Source organism: Rhincodon typus, chromosome 25 (genome assembly GCF_021869965.1).
Source record: "Rhincodon typus isolate 14 chromosome 25, sRhiTyp1.1, whole genome shotgun sequence".
NCBI classification, from domain to species: domain Eukaryota; kingdom Metazoa; phylum Chordata; class Chondrichthyes; order Orectolobiformes; family Rhincodontidae; genus Rhincodon; species Rhincodon typus.
The window spans coordinates 41,573,623-41,583,826 of NC_063356.1; positions in this window are offsets into that span (position 1 = coordinate 41,573,623).

Sequence of the window (10,204 nt, forward strand, 5' to 3'; positions counted from 1 at the left end):
TGCAGGGCTGGATGAACACAGCAGGCCAAGCAGCATCATAGGAGCAGAGAGGCTGACGTTTCGGGCCTAGACCCTTCATCAGAAAAGGGGGAGGGGAAGGGGGTTTTGAAATAAATAGGGAGAGAGTGGGAGGCGGATAGAAGAGGGATAGAGGAGAGGATAGGTGGAGAGGAAACAAACAGGTCGAAGAGGCGGGGATGGGGCCAGTAAAGGTGAGTGTAGGTAGGGAGTTAGGAAGGGGATCGGTCAGTCCAGGGAGGATGGACAGGTCAAAGGGGCGGGACGAGGTTGGTCGGTAGGAGATGGAGGTGCGGCTTGACGTGGGAGGAGGGGATAGGTGGGAGGAAGAACAGGTTCGGGAGGCAGGGACGAGCTGGACTGGTTTTGGGATGCGGTAGGGGGAGGGGAGATTTTGAAACTTGTGAAATCCAGGTGTCTTGGATCATAGGCAGGGACACTACCATGTGTTTTTTAAGCTTCATACTTTGCAGAGTGTTTTTGTGATCCCAAGATATTTGTGAAGTGCAAAGCGATACATCAACTGTGTCAGTAAGAATTGCTGCATTCAGCTCTCATGTGTTTAGAATTTTAAGTAAAATAAATCAACAATGATTCAAATGTAGAATCCCTACAGTGTGGAAACAGGCCCTTTGGCCCATCAAGTCCACACTGACCCTTGGTGCATTCCACCCAGACCCATCTCCCTATAACCCACCTAAGCTACACATCCCTGAACACTACAGGCAATTTTAGGATGGCCAATCCACCTAACCTGCACATCTTTGGACTGTGGGAGGAAACCAGAGTACCTGGAGGAAACCCCCACAGACATGGGGAGAATGTGCAAACTCCACACAGACAGTCACCTGAGGGTGGAATTGAACCCAGTTCCCTGGTGCTGTGAGGCAGCAGTCCTAACCACTGAGCCACTGTGCTGCCCCAATCCATTTTCTTTGAAAGAAAAAGGTTTCCATAACTCAACCCACCTAATAACACCCAACTAGTTGTGACTAGCTTGGCAAAACTGGCATTTTCTCCTGTTCTCTTGCATATTTCTAAATGGACCAGTCTTGGGAATTTATATATCATTGTATTGTGTGATTCCAGATTCAGATTCAATAATTATGTTTGAACTTTGGTTGGCCACATCACTGAGTATAGGAGTTCGGACATCTTGTTGCAGCTGTACAAGGCATTGGTGAGGCCACATTTGAAGTACAGCACGCAGTTCCAGTCGTCCTACTATAGAAAGGGAATTACTAAATTAAAAAGACTGCAGAAAAGATTTCCTGGGATGCTAGCTGGACTGGAAGGTTTGAGTTATAAGGAGAGGTTCAATAGGCTGGGACCTTTGTCCCTGGAGTGCAGGAGACTTAGGGGTGACCTGATAGAGGTCTATAAAATCATGAGAAGCATAGATAAGGTAGATTCCTAACAGCTTTTCACTATGGTAGGGGAGTCCAGAGGGCACAGATTTACAATGAGGGGAAGATATACAAAAGACCCCAGAGGGGATTCTTTTCACACAGTGGGCGGTGAATGTCTGAAATGGACTGCTACATGTAGTGGTGGAAAAGAGTACAATTTTGTCATTGAAGAAACATTTAGACAGGTACATGGATGGGATAGGTATGGAGGGATATGGAGCAAACACAGGCAAATGGGACTAGTTTAATTGTGACAACTGGGCAGCATGGGCAAGTTGGGTCAAAAGACCTCTTTCCATGCTGTAGATCTCCATAAACTATATTGCAGAGGGAGGTCACAGCCTATGTATTTTTTATTCACTTGTGGGATGTAGGCATCATTGGCTGGCCAACATTTATTGCTGACCCCTTTGCCCTTGAACTGGGTGCAGTTGAGAGGGCAGTTGAGGTTCAACCACATTGTTGTGGCTGTGGAATCACATGTAGGCCAGACAAGATAAGGACACCATATTTCTTTCCCTGAAGGACATCAGTGAACCAGATTGGGTTTTCCACCAATTGACAATGGTTTCATAGTCATCCATAGAACTATAGTTCCAGATTTTTTTATTGAATTGAAATTCCAACGTCTGCCATGGCAGGATTTGAACCTGTGTCCCCAGAACTTCAGCTGAGTTTCTGGATTAATAGTCGAATGATAATACCACTAGGGCATCACCTCCTCAGACATGGCGGTACATACTACAATCATTGAGCGGTTAAACACAGGAGGCAGCCACTTGACCCACTGTATCTGTTTTGTCTCGCTGAAAGACAAATTTACCCATTGCCTTTCCCCTGTTGCTCTGCCAGTTTCAGATCGTGATGTAATTTTTCTTTTGAGGACTCCGTTGGCCCTGTTCCATTGCCACACTCATGCAATACTTTCCAGATCCTGACCATTCGCTGAGGATAAAGCTTCTCCTCGTGTCACCATCATTTCTTTCACAGATTACTTTCAATCTGGGTCCCCTGGGTCTCGATCCCTTCAGCAATGACAACCGTTTCGTCCCGTCCACTCTGTCCAAACACTATTATTTTGAACTTTCCTATCAAACCTCTGCTCAAACTTCTCCTCAGCTAGGAAACCAGTTCCAACTTCTTCAACCTATCCACAGAACAGAAATTCCTCACCCTGGGAAAAGATCAAGAATAAGACGGCACTGATTGAAGGAATTTGGCAAAAGAAGGAAAAATGACATGAGGATAAACCTTTTCCATGCAGCAAGTGGTTAGTGTCTTGGTCAGAAAGTGTGAAAAGTCTGAAAGTGTGGTGGAGGCAGGTTCAAACAAGGCTTTCAAAAGGAAATTGAGACAGTCACTGGAAAAGATAGAGTGTGCAGGGCTAGAGGGAGAAGGTGAGAGAGGAGCACAGTAAAATGTTCACTTGGAGGGCTACTACAAAGGGCAGAATGGCCTCATATTGTGCTGTAACAATTCTCTGAGAGGCCTCAACATTTGCTTTTACCAGGAAATCACCTGCACAGGTTGTCTTGGCATCATGTAGGTCAAAAACAAGAAAGCTACAGGGATTGCTGCCAGGGCTCCACAGCTAAAAACACATTGGTCCGGATATTCCCGTGAGTGTCAGGATTTTCTTTTCCATTAATACTGAGCTCTGCATTTCTCCTTCTCAACCTCTCCCCTCCCCTGAGGCATGGTGACCCTCAGGTTAAACTACCACCAGTCATCTATCTTTCTGAGAGAGCAGCCCTGTGGTCCTCTGGGACAATGGTGAATTATCTTTACCTCTGAGATTTAAATATCCAGCAGCACAGCCAGACAACATAACAGCTGCTCTTAAAGGGATAAGTATGTGAGATAAATTGAAGGTTAGGTTGGCTATTGACACTCATGAATTCAGTACAAAAAGCTATGAAGTTACCATAGTCCTATGAGGCCATAGGGCTGCTAGAGATTAAGCAAAAAAAAGCTGCATTCAAGAGGTTTTGAGTAGATCATACAATTGAGAATTAAGTTTCATGTGGAAGATTCAAGGAAGAATTAGAAAAAAAATACTACAGAGAGACACAAACAGAATAGGAGATGAGACAATGTAACAATCGTATCCTTTTATTTCCTTTAGTTTTAGACTCTGGACTAAAAAGCAAGATACTGCTTTAAACCAAGGATACAATGCGAAGAGATGGTTTTTTAAAAATCCGGTTTTCTGGAATGCATTGTGCGTTGCATATGGTGTTGGAACATTGAGAGCTAAAGCAGACACTGCAGAGCCAATGGCTTCTGAATGAAAAGAAATTTTTTTGACAACAATGCTCTAAGTGGTTCCTAACCAGATAACCATGGCTTGTGTGAGGAACGGAACCACCTAACCTGCAAAGAGAAAGCATAAAAAAATCTCACTGTCTCTCTCTTTCCCACGTGTGAAGGCACTGGGAAGTTCCCAGTAATAGCTAGCTGTCTTCCATGCAAATTTCTGTGGTGGCTGGGAGAGGGATTTGTGTGTGTGTGTGTGTGTGTGTGTGTGTGTGTGTGTGTTGGGGGGGTGGTTGGCACAGGAGTGAAGAGAGACTGTCACTTCTGAGGAAGCATCACTTGATCAAAGATTTTAAATCTGATTTCTCTCCTCAGATGCAGTATTGGACAGATTGTAAAAGTCATGATGGAATTACAGTGTGAGAGAGATCTGGAATTATCAGTGACATAATAAGGACAAAATGCAATTTATCCATATTTCTGGGAGTTGAGGCTGGTGCAACCTCTGGGTTGAATATTGCAGAGCAGCAGCTGCCTGCACTAAAGATGGTGCCACTATCCTCAATAATGTAAAAACCAAAAGAACTGCGCTGCTGTAAATTAGAAACAGTTCTGAGGAAGGGTCATTCGACCCGAAACATTAACTTTGATTTCTCTCCACAGATGCTGCCAGACCTGCTGAGTTTTACCAGCAATTTCTGTTTTTGTACCTGACTTAGAGCATCCGGAGTTTTTTCATAGAATCCCCCACTGTGGAAACAGGCCCTTCGGCCCAACAAGTCCACACTGAACCTCGGCGAATCCCACCCAGACCCATTCCCCCTATAGCCCACCTAATCTACACCTCCCTGAACACTACGGGCAATTTAGCATGGCCAATCCACCTAAACCACACATCTTTGGACTGTGGGAGGAAACCGGAGCACCCGGAGGAAACCCACTCAGACACGGGAAGAATGTGCAAACTCCACACAGACAGTCGCCCGAGGCTGGAATCAAACCCGGGTCCCTGGCGCTGTGAGGCAGCAGTGCTAACCACTGTGCCACCGTGCCACCTCAGTTCTGATGGCTGATTTGATCATCCTCAACTCCAGTTTCCTGCCATTTGCCCAACCCCTCGATTTCCTTACTAATCAAAAACCTGTCTGAATTTCCACAGATTCACAACCCTCTGAAAGACTAGAAATAATCATCAATCCTACTCACTAATAAGCTTCATTCCTGGTGCTTGCATCAAGCCGTGGTTCTTGATGTCACCCACCGCTGGTCTCACTGCAGGTCAACATCTTCATTAATGTCTCCTCCCAACCCCCCCCCCTACGCACCCCCCCCCCCCCCCCCATACCTTTTTTTCACCTCTCAGTCTGGCGAGTTTACTTTAATTAAAGCAACTATGTCCCCTTTGCACCAAATTCTTACTTGAAACAGATTTCCAACAGTGTGCTCGATCAGATTTCATCTCACTCCATTGACGTCTCCTGCATACTGACCATGCTCTTTCCATCTGCATCTCAGATATCCACCTCAATTTAAAATTAACAATTGACAATGTCACCATCATAGAATCCACTACCATTTCTACCATATGTGAGCTCCCAAACATAAGCAGTCATAAGATAGCACTTCCATATTAATTTGCAATATGATACATCATGCAATATATGAGTAGGGAAGAATGAAATTGGTGTCACTTATCATTAAAAGATGGCCCCCAAAAAAATCAAAAGGTAGCCCTTCAGAAAGAAAAAGTATTGATCCCTGTGTGTGTATGAACAGCCTCAGTGAACTCACTTGTGCATTAATGTAGTATCAACTGATAGATGTGCAAGTCTCCAGCAATAGAACATAGAACATTACAGCGCAGTACAGGCCCTTCGGCCCTCGATGTTGCACCGACCTGTGAAACCAATCTGAAGCCCATCTAACCTAAACTATTCCATTATCATCCATATGTTTATCCAATGACCATTTAAATGCCCTTAAAGTGGGCGAGTCTACTATTTTTGCAGGCAGGGCATTCCACGCCCTTACTACTCTCTGAGTAAAGAACCTACCTCTGACATCTGTCCTATATCTATCACCCCTCAATTTAAAGCTATGTCCCCTCGTGCTAGCCATCACCATCCGAGGAAAAAGGCTCCCACTGTCCACCCTATCTAATCCTCTGATCATCTTGTATGTCTCTATCAAGTCCCCTCTTAACCTTGTTCTGTCTAACGAAAACAGCCTCAAAACCCTCAGCCTTTCCTCATAAGACCTTCCCTCCATACCAGGCAACATCCTGGTAAATCTCCTCTGCACCCTTTCCAATGCTTCCACATCCTTCCTATAATGCGGTGACCAGAACTGTACGCAATACTCCAAGTGCGGCCGCACCAGAGTTTTGTACAGCTGCAACATGACCTCATGGCTCCGAAACTCAATCCCTCTACCAATAAAACCTAACATACTGTACGCCTTCTTAACAACGCTATCAACCTGGGTGGCAACTTTCAGTGATCTATGCACATGGACACCGAGATCTTTCTGCTCATCCACACTACCAAGAATCTTACCATTAGCCCAGTACTCTGTATTCCTGTTACTCCTTCCAAAGTGAATCACCTCACACTTTTCCGCATTAAACTCCATTTGCCACCTCTCAGCCCAGCTCTGCAGCTTATCTATGTCCCTCTGTAACCTACAACATCCTTCTGCACTATCCACAACTCCACTGACTTTGGTGTCATCCGCAAATTTACTAACCCATCCTTCTACGCCCTCATCCAGGTCATTTATAAAAATGACAAACAGCAGTGGCCCCAAAACAGATCCTTGAGGTACAACACTAGTAACTGAACTCCAGGATGAACATTTCCCATCAACCACCACCCTCTGTCTTCTTACAGCTAGCCAATTTCTGATCCAAACCACCAAATCACCCTCAATCCCATGCCTCCGTATTTTCTGCAATAGCCTACGATGGGGAACCTTATCAAACGCTTTACTGAAATCCAAATACACCACATCAACCGCTTTACCCTCATCCACCTGTTTGGTCACCTTCTCGAAGAACTCAATAAGGTTTGTGAGGCACGACCTACCCTTCACAAAACCGTGTTGACTATCCCTAATCAAATTATTCCTTTCTAGATGATTATAAATCCTATCTCTTATAATCCTTTCCAACACTTTACCCACAACCGAAGTAAGGCTCACTGGTCTATAATTACCAGGGTTGTCTCTACTCCCCTTCTTGAACAAGGGGACAACATTTGCTAGTATCCAGTCTTCTGGCACTATTCCTGAAGACAATGACGACATAAAGATCAAAGCCAAAGGCTCTGCAATCTCCTCTCTAGCTTCCCAGAGAATCCTAGGATAAATCCCATCCGGCCCAGGGGACTTATCTATTTTCACACCTTCCAGAATTGCTAACACCTCCTCCTTATGAACCTTAAGACTGAAAAATCCACAGAATACACACTTTGACAGTCACAGGCAAAATGGACCATGTCTTGTTCTGAGTTGGATTCACGAATGGCAGGTTTCAGCTGACTCTTTAAATGAAGAAAAGACGTGTCATGTACAGAACCTTGCTGAAGTTGAGAGAGGAGAACTGCCCTACGAAGACCATCAAAACATGAGGAGACCATCTCCCATTCTTACTCACTGCTCTTCTAGCAGCTTGACCTGCTCTGTGTGCCCCCTCCTCATTTTTACACTCATGCTCAATCTTAAAGGGAAGATCTGCTGGGCCAATAACCCTGTCAAGAAGTCAGCTCATTAAACAAGAGCCGAAAACATCAGCGAAACTGAATACTGCAGCAACAGCCAAAATACGTCCTATAAACTACTGAATTTTTAAACAAGTGTCACACCAAAAACAAGTGCACCTACAGTGAGAATGAATAATCCAGCAAAATAGTGCTGGTGGATATCTTTCACGCTGTTTGACATTGTGTTCAGTTATGCAAGGTTAAGAGAAAGCATAGACTGGATCTTTGCTCCCTGAAAATTGCAGCATTAGTGTCAAGACAGCATTGCACACTAATTGATCTGCCCACTCTGCCTGCTGCTGATATACAAGTGGCATATGCGCAAATCTCTGTAGCCAACTGGCACCTGCTGCAATCTGATCAAAGTTTGGTATGCTTATTATAAATGCTAGTGTTGCATGTTGCGTGTAATGCCCTGACCCCAGGCAAGGTTCCCCATTTGTCAGAACTGGAATTCAGCTTTATTGTCACATGTAGTCAAGAACAGAAATACAGGAACAAGGTGAAAAGTGTGCCTATTGACGATTCTTGGTGCCATCTTAGATACAAAGGTACAAAGTAAAAAAGAAAGAAATATGTTAAAAGTTCAGCATTACTGACATTCTTTAGCCATGGGCATGCAGACACTCCACACTGAGCTCTCCCCACACCCTCCTCTGTGCTGGGTCCGATCTCCTCCACACTGCCATCTCGCTGCCAACTGCCACAGTCTCTCTCACCAGCTGCCTCACTGCCAACTGCTCTAGGCCTCGACGATGTCTCAAAGCTGCCAAGTGCTTGAGTTCTGCCCAGCTCATCAGCCACCTCGTCGCCAAGCACCAAGGTCTCATTCACTCTCGACATGCCTCCATGTCAAGTAAGTTTAAAGAAAATCAAAAAAAAGAAAATGAGAAAAGAAAAACAAAAGAAAAACAGGCTTTTTTTTTACAGTTCCAAGCAAGACACTACAAACTATGAATTATTTGTTCACGCATCCACTTGTATTATCGCAACAAGGTTAATTTATCAAGGATACCTTCCCTTATGGATATCATTCACCCAGAGCCTTAACTTTGCAGATTGAGATTCTGTCTTCCTGACTCTATAACTTTGGTTGAATTGTAGCAGTCACGTTTCAGAGGGCATCCTTTGTTTGTCCTACTTCCTTTCATTTGGCTGCTAGCTAGCTGCCACCAGCACTCAGACTAGAGAGTCTTTACCCATAACGTAGGGATAATTATAGAATAGTTCTTCAACTATAACCTTCACAGACACTAACACTCAAACTCAGGCTGGTATACACTAAAAAGTTCACTCCCATCATCACACTTGCTTTTTAATCCCTGTCCGTGTGGTTTTCTTCAAAAGGAAAAGCATGTGTCTGCAGTTTGGGGCAGAATTTGCAGAGGGTTGGCTTGCTTTTGAGCAGGGGATCATTGGCCCTTCATTGTCTTTGTAGTCACCTAAGATCACGATCCAGTCTGTTTTGATTTGCATCCCCTATCTTTTGAAAGCCTGTGGTTTGAAGTTACATCTGCATCCATAGATATGACATTCCGAGGCCTGTCCTCTCCCGCTATCATGAGAAACACTTATTTTAAATCTGTAGTCAATTTTGGCTGTATCAATCCTCTGCTAAGAAACATGTTTTAGAATGTAGATCCCAGTGTGTTTAAAGTCCTGATTTTTCATAGTGATCCAGGACATGAACCCACAAGATAACAAGGCTAATTTTCAGACCAGACTGGTGTCACACAGTAAATGGTTTCATTACTGGACAGAACAGAGTCAGGAGAGACAGGAAAATGCAACTATTACAACTCAAATTGCAATCAAGTGTATTGGTCTGAATCCTCCACACAATAACAGCTAAAGTTTTATAGATTTTGTCGACAATTGGGGTGTATGTGAAGCACCATTTTGAGCAGCATAACACTGGTGTGAAGTATGCATGTCAGTAGTGTTGAGAGAGAGAAATTTCAAGGATGCTGTGGAAGAACATTACCAAGAAGCAGTTTGTGTGTTACAGGTTGCTGTACAGTTGTTTTGAACCGCAAGGTGACACCAGCAGCACTGGTTCAATTCCAGTACCAGCTGAGGTCACTATGAAGGCCCCATCTTCTCAACATCACCTTTGTCTGAGGTATGACTGTCAGGTTAAAGTCACCACCAATCAGCTCTCCCCAATGACAAAGCAACATATGGTCATCTGGGACTATGGCAACTTTACTTTCAGTGTTACTGGCTTCAGTATAGTTTTACTTTGCTATGTGCATGGACACCAATGTGATCAATACAAGAACATTTCAGGGACAGGCCTGCTCCTCCATTTAATAAAATGACATGAGACTAAAACTGTACCGAATACTTCAGGTCAGCCTGACTGAAATTTTGAAGAATTGTAGCAAGGTCCCTGTAGTAACTTCAAAGTTTGGCTCTGCCGGTTAACATAAAACACAATGATTCAATACAACTAATAACACTTATTTAGTGTACATTACACAGTCCTTATATGTCTCGCTCTGCAATTCAACTCCAGGGCAAATTCCCACATGCCTCCTGCAGATATTTCACTCTGTCACTGAGAGACCTGGCAAGTCATATGACTCCTCTTTCAAAGCTTATCCTTAAACAGCAAACCTCCAAAGCCCCCTGACGTTCTGCAAACCTTGCAATGAGGGCAAACATAGTATGTGCCTACCTAATTACTTGCTGTACCTACATATTAACTTGCTGTGTTTCATGTAAGAGGACACGTAAATCCTTCTCAACTCCAACGTTTCA